This window comes from Callorhinus ursinus, unplaced genomic scaffold (assembly GCF_003265705.2).
Source record: "Callorhinus ursinus isolate GAN/ISIS: 27379988/994484 unplaced genomic scaffold, GSC_fseal_2.0 scaffold64, whole genome shotgun sequence".
Classification (NCBI taxonomy): domain Eukaryota; kingdom Metazoa; phylum Chordata; class Mammalia; order Carnivora; family Otariidae; genus Callorhinus; species Callorhinus ursinus.
Genome location: NW_027397126.1, coordinates 4068938 through 4081041, shown reverse-complemented (window position 1 = coordinate 4081041; position 12104 = coordinate 4068938). Strand labels below are relative to the sequence as shown.

The window sequence follows — 12104 nt, the reverse complement described above, 5'->3', positions numbered from 1 at the left end:
TCAATGGCATGCTTTTAATTTATTAAAATTATAAATTATATAATGAAAACCCACCCACCCACTCAACCTGAGCACTAGAATACAGACAAGAACTTCAATCCATTTCCATGATCCTCTCCTATTCCAAGCCCCTTTCTTAAGCCCCAGTGACCATTATCCTGAATTTGATTCTCCTTTGCTTTTTAATAAAATACTTTAATCCCAAATATATATGTACACCTAAATAATATAACATCTAGTTTTACTTGTTTTTGAGTAATATAGAAAGGATATCCTATTATATGTAGTCTTCTGGGACTTGGTACCTTAATTTAACATTATAGAAGTACAATCTACCCCGATTATGTTTAGCAGTAGTTCATTCATTTCACTGCTGTATAATATTACATTGTCTAAATATACCACAATTTAGCCATTTTCCTTTTGGGACTTTCACTACTAATATATTAGCGTATATTCTTCTGATCATTTTTCTGAGGACATTTATATAGTTTCATTTTTAAAAATTTGAATATTACAATACATACTTTCATGTGACCTGCTCCTCTCACTAATGGGATCTTATGGACATATTCCCGTTTCAGTAAATATTCTTCAATGGTATAAACTTAAATGGCTGCATAGTATTCCATCATATAGTTAGCACACAATTTTATTTTTTATTTTCTTTTATATTTTGTATTTTTTTATTGTTGGACGTCTGGATTGCTTATAATTTTTTTGCTCTGATAAGCATCATGAGGCACATATCCCTTGACTCAGCAACTCTCCTCTAAGAATTTATCCTAAGAGCTGACTAGGGGCGCCGCCTGGGTGGCTCAGTCATTAAGTGTGTCTGCCTTCGGCTCAGGTCATGATCCCGGGGTCCTGGGATCAAGCCCCGTGTTGGGCTCCCTGCTCAGCGGGGAGTCTGCTTCTCCCTCTACCTTTCCCCCCCTGCTTCTGATCTCTTTCTCTCTCTCTAATAAATAAATAAAATCTTAAAAAAAAAAGTAATAGCTGACCAAATTTGCACACAGTCATGGACAGGGTCACCATGCAGGATGACACGGTCTGTGCTCTGCACGACTTGTGTAGTGTATGTGCTCATCACAGCAGTTTTTAGAATACAAAAAAACTCGGAAGAACCTAATGCCCACCAAAGGGAGATAAAGTAAATAAGTTATGTATTAAAATTAGAACGTAGACTCACAGCTACTGACATGGAAAGATGTTTACAATTTATTGTTAAGTGGAAAGAACAGGTTAAATGGCAGTAGGATTCCATTTCGTAAAAGAACAAACATGTCTGTGAAAAAGGGTGGAAACACATACACCAAAAACTTTATAGCATTATCTCTAAGTATTGAGTTTATTTGAGATTTTAATTTTTTCACTTTGCTTGCTTTTATTTTGAAGTGTTTTCAACAGTAAAACTTGATTACATTATAATAAGATGAATAAATAATGAGCTTTTCATGCACAATCGTTTAAATATTTTTCCTGAATATATTTTCACACTGTAAGAACTTTGGAAGAAAAAAAAGGAACACCAAGAAGTAAACAAAAATCACACATAATCTTACCTACCTAGAGATAATTAGTTCACAATCTCTAATGTGTTTATTTCTAGTCATTTGTCTCTGATTATATATATTTAAGATAATTGCAATCACACTTTATATAATCTTGTATGCTGATTTTTCACTTAACATTATATAATATCAACATACCATAAATATTTTAATGAAAGAATATTCCATCACATGGAAATAGCACATTTATTTAATCATGCCCGTAAAGTTAGACCCCTAGGCTTCTCTGTTTTTCTCTATACCAAATAACTATGTGAGGAACATCTTTGTGCATGAATTATCCACATTTTAGATGATTTCCTTGAACATATTCACTGAAGTGAAAATACTAAGTCAAAGAGTACCAACATTTCTATATCCCTTGATATATATTGCCCAAACCGTACTTACTATATATTTTAAGGCAGCATGGAGTGGTAGGGAAAAAAAAAAAGAAGTCAAAATACATGGATCTCATGCCCATCGTTAGTACTTGCTATTTAACCTGATTGGGTAAAACTGATATACAAACATCCATCTTAATAATCAAATAAGAAAATAGATCCTCAGTCACCATAAATGTTACTTCCTCAGGAATGCTTTCCTTCACCTTCCAGACTCTCACAGCATCCTATACTTACTTTTCCTTCATGGTCTTGCAACAACTGATAAATAATTTTTCAATTATTTGTACACTGTCAGTTTTCCCTAGGTGATTTTAAGCTCCTTTGAAATATGCCTGGCACACAGCTGGCGCTCAATAAATATTTGTTGAATGAATGAGTAGATGAATGATGGATGAAATGACAGCACTTTGCAAAATAAGCCACTAGACATTTGGAAGGTATTTCAATTTTAATAATAATTATTATTATGATTCATTTGTATTACTATGTAGATGATTCTGTATCTTTAGAGATTCCTTGTCTAACCATAATTTCATTATGTAGCTTTGATGTTTGTCATGCCAGCCAGAGGCATGGTGGCCATGTTGCTGGAAGCACCTGGTAGGAGCTGAGACTTGGAGAACCAAGTAGTTAGTTCTCTAGTTCAGCATGCTGGGAGTTAGGAAGTTGTAGTTACCATTAGCTGAATGCAAGGCAGTGGTCAGGAATCTAGGAGGTCAGTGATATTTGAAGAAACAGGTGAATCCGAGAGGTCAGAAACAAACTAATGGTTAGTGGTCTAGACAATAAGGTGCAAAGTGGAGAATGGTCAGTGATAAGGGATTGAAGTAGATGGGAGAGTCAAATTCCAAGCACCAGTACTCAAAGCATGGAGATGTGAAAATGATTCTAAAGCAAATGGTACTTGAACTCAGTGCTTCCTTATATTATTTCTGCCCAAACCGAAAATCGTATTAGGAAGTGTTTGTGTCTAGTTCCATATATATGGGCAAGGGAATAATAGTAGCTAGTTGAGGAATGAGATCTGTGAATACAAATAGGTTCCGATAGTGACAGGATAAAGTAAGACCATTTGTACATAAGATCTGATAATAGTCTGCACATAAAGTCAGAGCAATCAAGCTTTGGATCCCATAATTCTCAACTTGACTTTGAACAGCAGATATTATAGCACAGTGGTTAGGATCATGGACTCTGGCAACAGGCTAGCTGTGTTCAACAGGCTAGCTAGCTCTCTCATTTATTAGTTGTGTCCTTTGGACAAATTACTTCCCCTCTGTGTTAGTTTCATCATCTGTAAAACGGAGATGATAGAACCTACACCTCAGTGGGTTCTTGTGAAGATTAAATGAGGTGATGCATGTAAAGACCTTAGAACAGTGCCTGGATGTAGCAAATGCTATGTTAAGTGTTGTTGTTGTTGTTATTATTATTATTATTAGTCACATAAGACCAAACAAAAATTGGCAGTATAAGAAATGGATAAATACACTGTATTAACATACTCTATCTAAAATAATACAGTTTCTAAACGAATTTTTTTCATTAAAATAAGAATTTCATTTGTACCTAATCATAGTTGACTATATAAACACTATAAGCATTACCAAAGTAGCAAAATTTATCACAGTAATCCCATTGACGTGTTTATTTTATAGATGTTTTATGTACACCATCTTAAAAAGTTGTAAATAAATACACAAATCCTAATAGCAAAAACACTATTAAGCTGCAATACAGTTGATCCATAGAATCTGGTTTATAAGAAGGAATGCCTTATTAAATTTTTTGAGGCTAATTCTACTGGAAGCAGGATTATTTGTGTTGGAAGACCTGTCTGTGGAAAGATCTGAACATGGAAAGGCTCGGACTTGGGAAGACTCCTTTTAAAAAGGTCTGGACCTGGGGAAAGGTCAGAAGACCTGGACTATGGAACATATTAGAATACCTGGATATCGTAGACACTGGAAGACCTGAATGTTAGAAGACCGGTACCCTGGAGACGCTGGAAGACGTGGATATTGAGCCCGCTGTTGGAAGACTGGGTAGTTGTTGGAAGACGCAGAGATCCCGGAAGACGAGCAGATGCAGGAAGACGAGCAGATTCCGGAAGACGCAGGGATGCCGGAAGACACAGAGATGCTGGAAGACGCAGAGATGCCGGAAGACGCAGAGATGCCGGAAGATGCAGAGATGTCGGAAGACGAGCAGATGCTGGAAGCCCTGGAGATGCTGGAAGCCCTGGAGATGTAGGAAGACAAGGATTTTCTGGAAGACGTGGCTTAGTTGGAAGACGTGGATTTTCTGGAAGACGTGGATTTTTCTGGAAGACGTAAATTTGTTGGAAGACGTGGGTAGGCTGGAAGACATGAATTTGATGGAAGACACACAGCTTTGTTGGAAGACAAGGATTTGCTGGAAGACGTGGATTTTCTGGAAGCCATGGATTTGATGGAAGACATGGATTTTCTGGAAGACTTGGAGGTCACTGGAAGACATGGATTTCCTGGAAGACATGGCTTTTCTGGAAGACGTGGATTTTCAGGAAGACCCGAATTGTCCGGAAGACCTGGATTGTTTGGAAGACGTAGATTTGCTGGAAGACCTGGAGGTTACTGGAAGACATGGATTTTCCGGAAGACGTGGATCTCTAGGAAGACGTATATTTGTTGGAAGACCTGGATTTAGTGGAAGACATAAATTTTCTGGAAGACGTGGCTTTACTGGAAGACCTGGATTTACTTAGTGGAAGACATAAATTTTGTCTGGAAGACGTGGACTGACTGGAAGACTGGATTGGTGGAAGACATGGATTGGTTGGAAGACCTGGATTTCTCCGGAAGATATGGATTTGGCGGAAGACATAGATTTTTCTGGAAGACGTGGACTGAGTGGAAGACCTGGATTTCTTTCCGGAAGACGTCGATTGACTGGAAGACCTGGATTTTTCCAGAAGACATAAATTAGCTGGAAGACTTGGATTGATTGGAAGACTTGGATTTGGTGGAAGACATAGTTTTTTCCGGAAGATCTGGATTGGCTGGAAGACCTTGAAATTGCTGGAAGACGTGGATTGTCTGGAAGACCTTGAAACCATTGGAAGACATAGATTTTCTGGAAGACATGGATTTTCCTGGAAGATACGGATTTTGTGGAAGACCTATAATTACTGGAAGACGTGGATTATCTGGAAGACGTGAATTTTCTGGAAGACAAGGATTAGCTGGAAGACCTTGATGCTGTTGGAAGACTTGGAATTTGTTGGAAGACTTGGAGTTGCTGGAAGACCTGGAGTTGTTGGAAGACCTTGACACTGGCGCCATTGGAAACCCTGGACATTGGAGACATTGGAAGCACAGGATGTTGGAGACATTGGAAGCCTTGGATTTGGTGGACATTGGTTATTCTGGACATTGGAGACTTTGGAGACCCTGAATGTTGGAATTCATGGGTATTGGAAGCCCTGAATACTAGAGACATTGTAAGTCCTGTACCTTGGAAGCCTTAAACATCGGAAGATATAGATAACAGAAGATCTAAACATTTAGAAACCCTAAGTCAGAAGCCCTGGGTATTGGGAGACATTTGGAAAACCTGGGTATTGACACATTTGTGTTAAGAAATAAAATTTGGAAGTTGAAATTTTCATGATGCTGGAAGTCAAGGGTGTTGGCAGCTCTGGACATTAGGAGACTTGGACATTAAGATGTCAGGATGTTAAAAGACCTAGTCATTCAGACATTGGGGATGCTGGAACACCTAAACATTGGAAGACCAGTTCTTGGAGATATTGAAAGACTTGGATGGTAGAACTGGTGATAATGAGACACTATAAAACCAGAATTTAGGAGACACCGAAGGTTGTACAAACTGAATGATGTAAGCACTAGAAGATATTAGAAGAGCTGGACTTGGACACAATGAAACATGCAGACTCTAGAAGACCTGCTTATAAGAGACACTGGAAGATTGGGAACATAGAAAAATCAGAACTTAGAACTCTGGACCCAGGAAGACAAGACCTGGATCTTGAAGATTGATTGTTGGAGAAAGTAGAAGACCTAGACTTTTAATTTCCCCCATATTGAGATTAGAAAACCCGCATTGGAGATACTTCAGGCCAGAGAATGGAAGACATGGATGTTTTAACATTTAGAAGATCTGGCAATTGGAGATGTTGGAAGCTATGGTGCACAGAAAACCTGATGTTAGAGACACTAAAGAATTGAAAGGCTTAATCTTAGAGATGCTAGGTCATGTTGACAGATATTGGCGATTTTGAAAGACTTTCATATTAGGACCTGGTATGACATTTAAAGACATATCATAAGGCTACTCTAATAGTCTTTATGCCTATGACATCTCTTTTCCTAAAAAGCAAAACGCAGAGAAAATACATTTTAGGAAGACAACAAAGAGGAAGTGGGAAATTCAAGTAAAAGCAAGTAGTATGAATGGATTGGAACCTACTTTCATGGTCTCAGTGAACTAGATTTCTAGGTCCATATTGTTTGACAGGATGGAAACAATGAATTATCAAAGAATAAGCAATATCAAGGCTTGGAGAACTACTTGGCTTTAGATAGGAGTCAGCAAATGTTTTCTATAAATAGTTAAGTTTTTAAAGGTCATATGGTTTCTATTGGAAGACCTGGAGTTGTTGGAAGAACTATCCAACTCTGCCATTATAGCGTAGCCATAGACAATACATAAATGAGTGGGTATGGTTTTGTTGCAATAATAGTTTATTTAAGAAAAAAAAAACAGCTGGACCAGATTTTAACAAAGGGCCCTAGTTTGCCAGGCCCAGCTCTTCATGCCAAATCTAGGGTATAGTAAGTACATTAAGTACATTCCAGCCTAGCATTCACATGCAAAAGAATGGATAGAGTACTTTGAAGCCCAGTGGTAAATAAACATACTATGTATGTGATGATGCTCAAGACATGAGGCTAGCAAGAACCTAAGAATGGAGTTCAGATCTCCACTTACTTGTTTCAGGGACCCAGTAAGGATATTTGTATTCAGAGCCAAAATTAAATGGGTAGCATCCAGGACCCCAGGCAAGGGGGACTAGGGTTCAGTGCAGATACCCTAATTTGGTAGGCTGGAAACTTAAAAAGAAAACTAAAGAAGAAAGGCACTTTTTCAGATTGGGGCTATCCTTCCAGGACTAAGCACCACTCACCCAAAGAGAGGGAGTCCCCAGTCCAGGGCAGACAAGAAGTAGCAAAGCCCTCACTCTATTTCCCATGTTCTTCTCATTAGGGCACTCCTCATACCACTGCCAACTAATCAAGAGCCACCTCTAGGTGTCTGTAATGATGGAGGAGAAGAGGAAGGAGACTACAGCTTTGTAGTCTCATCTCAGGCACTCTGGCTTCAGGTAAGAAGTCTAATTTCTGTTCTTACCCACCAGAGCTTAAGTGACAAACTTAAGAGATCAGGGTTGAGTTGTAGGCTGAAGATCCTTAGTGCTTAGTCAGATGGGGCCGAGGAAGACACAGACTATCACATATATTCTATGAAAGAGAACACTGGCAGACAAAACTGGTTCTGGCACACTGGGACCGGGTCATGATTTAAAGGCTAAGTAGTGGAATACACAGACAATGGGCGGCCACTGAAGATTTTTGAACAAGCAAGTACCAGAATCAGAACTGTAAACAAGGAATGTTCATCAAGCAGCAAAGTGCTGAAGACTACCAGATATATATACATACATATATATACACACACACACACACACACACACACACACACACACTAGGACATGAAAGACTCCCAGATAAAACAGTAAAAGGGTTGGGATGTGAGTTATGAGGCCACCGTGATCATCCGGGTGAAGTGGTAATGGGGGCCCAGGGATAAGGCAGTGACAGCTCGATTTCTCTACAGATCCAGCATTGGGATGATGATGAGTACTCAGCATGCTGAAAAGCATGATTTTAAACTTCTTGAATGCTATCAGAATACATCAAATAACAAAGATGTTCAGAAGCTAGTTATGAGGAATTGTCCTCACCTAGTAACACTGCTTGGATATCCCAATTTTCTCTCAAAGGCAGCAAAGCTAATAACTTGGTGGTTTAAGCAAAGTAGATCCTGCATAGTTTTATCTTTAGCTCCTATTAACACAGTGTGACTTCATTATCTCAAAAGTGGAACCAAGTGGACCGATTATTTTCTAGAGAATAGGAATACATCCATGTGAAAAAAGTCATTAAAAGTAACCACTATATAAATAAATATCATGCAATGATAACTGCATTCTAAGTAAATCATATATAAATGAAGCTGTAGGTCAAAGAGTAACATAGGGACAAAGGAATTACTGTTTCAGGTCTCTTTCACAAGCAAAGAAAAATACTGAAAATCAATTTTTATTCCTTCTCTCTTCTTAAAACCATCATGCTAACATTTTTTGAGGGAAATTAGGTAAAATATCTAAATATTAAAATTTTGCAAAAACAGGAGTAAACTATCATATTTAGCTCTATGATGCTAATAATAATAATAATAATGATGATAATGATAATAATTGCAACAATTTATCGAGCGCTTGCTATGTGCCAGGCACTGTACTAAGCATTTCTTATAATCTCATAGCAATCCTATAATGCAGGTATTTTTGACCCCGTTTTACAGATTAGAAACTCAAGTCTGAAATGGTTAAGAGGCATGTCCCCAGTCACATGGCTGGTAACTGGCAGGAACAGGATTGAAAGCAGGTCTGATTCCACAGCCTCGGCCCTAGGCTGACTTGTCACACCCCGACAGCGCAAGGGTTATCCTGCCAGGACTAAGCACCACTCACCCAAAGAGAGGGAGTGCCCCACCCAGGGCAGACAGGAAGTAGCAAAGCCCCCCCTTACCTAAGTCCCATGTTCTTCTCATTATGGTCCTCATCACATCACTGCCAAGTGACCAAGAGCCAACTCTAGGTGTTTGCAAAAATGGGTTAATCATATCACGGACTTTACGCAGTAATGCAAGAAAGACGAAGTGCGACGTCTTGAGCACAACTAGATTCATATGTAATTCCTCAACATTCATTGTTCATGGTAATGAAATGTACTGTTTAGCCTTTCATCTATTTTCTATTGGATTTTATGGCTCCCAAGAACATATACACTCTGTTCGTACCACAATTTATTTTTGGATTCTTAGGTAAACAAGCACATTGACATCGAGACCATTAAAAGGTAACTCCATGTAAAGTTCAGTGATCAGTGTATTCCGTAGCACAAACATCGTTCACACATGCCTTTCCACTGTACACACTCTCCTCGAAGCCCTTTATTAGCATTCAGGTGGTGGCAGCTCTGTAATCCCAATGTGTGGTTTAAAGAGCCTTCTCTGCATTGTGAACTTAAAAGATCTTAAACAAACAAAAGACTCTTTTTAAATGTAATGCCGGTTTTCTAATCTTCTCTACAAAATTCAGCAGCTTGGGCTCTTCTTTCTCCCCACCTCCTTTTCCTTTCTTTTCTTTTTGCCAGTGGTTAAATATGTCTGTAAAGAAGGAAACTGCCATGCCCTTCATAATAGTGAACACAAGACTTTACCTGAACCATTTGACAAAAGGAAGATTCTTCTCACTCAAACTGTGTGTAAAATCTTCTAAAAGAAATTTTAGCTTGTCAATTTTGGGGACTATTCTTAATTTGAAAAAGAAAAAGAGAAACGCCCAGTCACATGGCCATGTTGCCATGCATTTCTATTTCTACCACTTAGCCCATACCAACTTTCAAATCTGCCTGTAAGTTCTGCTCACTTGTTAAATTCAGCCATATTGAAATTTCCTGGCTTTTATCCTCATCGATGATACTTCTCAGACTACTTTAACTGGGTATTACCTTAAATAAGAATTAGATTTATCTCAATAATTTATTTCAAATGGCCTGGGCCCTAGGAGAACATTTGCATCTTATCAAGCCAAAGTCGAAGCATTCCTATGACAACTAAACTCATATAATTGTCAGTTACCCATTGTAGTATTTTCTACTAATGGTTCCCGGTTGATGCTCTTCAACTTAAATTTGCTTTCTCTAATTCTGGTCAAATTAAGAGAAAAAAATGCCAAGGCAGTAATCTCAATGAACGGTAAAATTATCAGGAAACCACATTCTCTAAAGGCATATGGAACCACTGATTATACTGGTAAAACAATCATTGACTTAAAACTATTTACCTCTAGATATGATTAAGAATACACCAATTATCCTTGGAACCTTGGAACAGCAACCCTGACACAGAGTTCTTTCTGCTTTGATTTATGAAAACAAGAGACACAACATGTTAAGGTGTTTTCCTCATAATATCTATTGTTTGCCCCAAGCCCTGTAACTCAGAAGAAAAGTAGCAATTATTACAAATAAGAAACTCACAGGAAGTCCCCTCTGTCTTCCTTTTCAGGAAATTGATGCTATGTTTGTTTCTCTTTTTTCTATGCCTCTCTTTTCTGGAAGGGACTAAACCATGGTCAAACTTGAACCAGAAGCACAATTTTTAAAATATCAAGAACACAGTGCAGCAACAATACTACTTACCTTGGTCTCTGTGAAAGGGCTCAGGTACACTCAAAGTCAACCAATGAGACTGATGCAGCTTTCTCTCAAAGTAACAATGTCAGAGATAGAGGGACCTTAGAGACCAAGTGGTCCTAATCTCTCATTTGACGGATAAGGAAAGAGTAGGGTGATTTGAATAAGACCATCCATTGAGCTAGTGGTGAAGACAAAATTTGGAATCAAGGTTTCCTAGCTCCTGGGCCCACTACCATTTGCATTGTATTTTCTAGTGCAATTCTGTTTAGACTTAGAACAGCAGTTGGCAACTACAACTATATGAAAAAATCAGTTGAGGAGCTTTCAAAATAAACAGATGCTGACCCCATCCCTGATTCAGCACATCTAGGGGCAGGTCCCAGAAATCTGTAATTTTTAAAGCTCCCCAACTTGATCTGGATGCGTTGAGAACTACTGTGGCTTAGAACAAGCGTGTAAGCTTCGCTGGCACTGGGGGGGGGGGTGTCACTAGATCCACAGCACCCGAAAATGAGTTTTTGACTCTCATCTGCCTCTTTTGAACCTGTTGAGGAATGTCTGTCATCTCAACTGTAACTATGCAAGCAAGCCCTTTTAACTTTCGTATTTTTTCCCCTTTCCCCTGATCACGTCAAACTCAGGCATAGGTAACCCATCATTCAGACCTCCAGGCTGGGGGTGGGGTGGATTACTGGATTTCTACCACCTTTAGGGAAGAAGAAGTTTCAGTCAGAATCGCAAATGTTCAAATCGCCGCAAGGACCAGATATGAGGACAGACAAGATCTATGGAAATGAACTCTAGCAGCTTCTACTCCTTGATTAGATACGAAAGTAAATGCAGGAGTCCATTCTAAATGCACTGCCCTTCGGGACTGACCGACAGCTACCTCACACAACCGCTGCAAGGCAAGTGCACTGATACCAAACCAGGTAAAAGGCAAGGGTCTGGATTCTTTCTGTTGAAATACAAGTTAGGCTGAATCAGAATTGAAATGAAGTTCAGGATCAAGAGTACAAAGCCAAATTGTGCAGCCAAGTAGAGTAGCTCCCCTCCCTAGGTATGAGAGCTGAGTTCCTGAAACCCTGGCAGTAGAGGAATTTGTGTGGGAGGGATTCACAAGCTTTCAGGGGAAAACTGGGGCAGGCAAGGGAGTATCAGGACAACCCAGACAATTGGTTTGTTCCCTCAAATAAAACACCAAGCAAACTGAAGCTTGTTGGTATTTTCCTAATTTTACATTAGCAGTAGTGATTACTGGGCAATTATCTTCTATTTCTCTCTGATCTCAAGGTGAGGACAATCATGGCGTCAATGCAAACGCAGATATGGACGAAGAATCAGGACACTTGGGTTTTGTCTGGAGATAAGTAAGCTCAGTCTTCTGCACTACTTTCATCTTCTGCCTTTCTGCCGGCTGTTTGAGGAAAGGGTTGGAATGACGAGGTCCGAAGGTCCAGCCTCTTCTCCCCTGTTGAAGCAAACAGAGAGAAAGGACTTACTGGCCTTCATTTGAAGGTTTCTTATTACTGCTTTATAGGGTTGTGGGTAATCATTTAAATCTTGCCTGTAGGTCAATAAACACTCCGTCGAAG

The 12104-nt window shown here is 39.2% G+C and overlaps 1 long non-coding RNA gene across 4 annotated transcripts in view; it reads right to left on the bottom strand.

The window, feature by feature from the left end:
- Positions 1 to 1073: 1073 nt before the first annotated feature.
- LOC141371276 (uncharacterized) overlaps positions 1074 to 12104 on the bottom strand; it is a 64560-nt gene continuing 53529 nt past the window's right edge. For 2 of the 4 annotated variants that reach the window (XR_012376095.1, XR_012376096.1), the window contains 2 exons: positions 7986 to 11980; positions 1074 to 5291 (listed from right to left, as the gene is read on the bottom strand). This is a non-coding gene — a long non-coding RNA (uncharacterized lncRNA). The remainder of the gene's footprint in view (positions 5292 to 7985; positions 11981 to 12104) is intronic. The other 2 variants (XR_012376094.1, XR_012376093.1) reach the window with 2 other exon arrangements.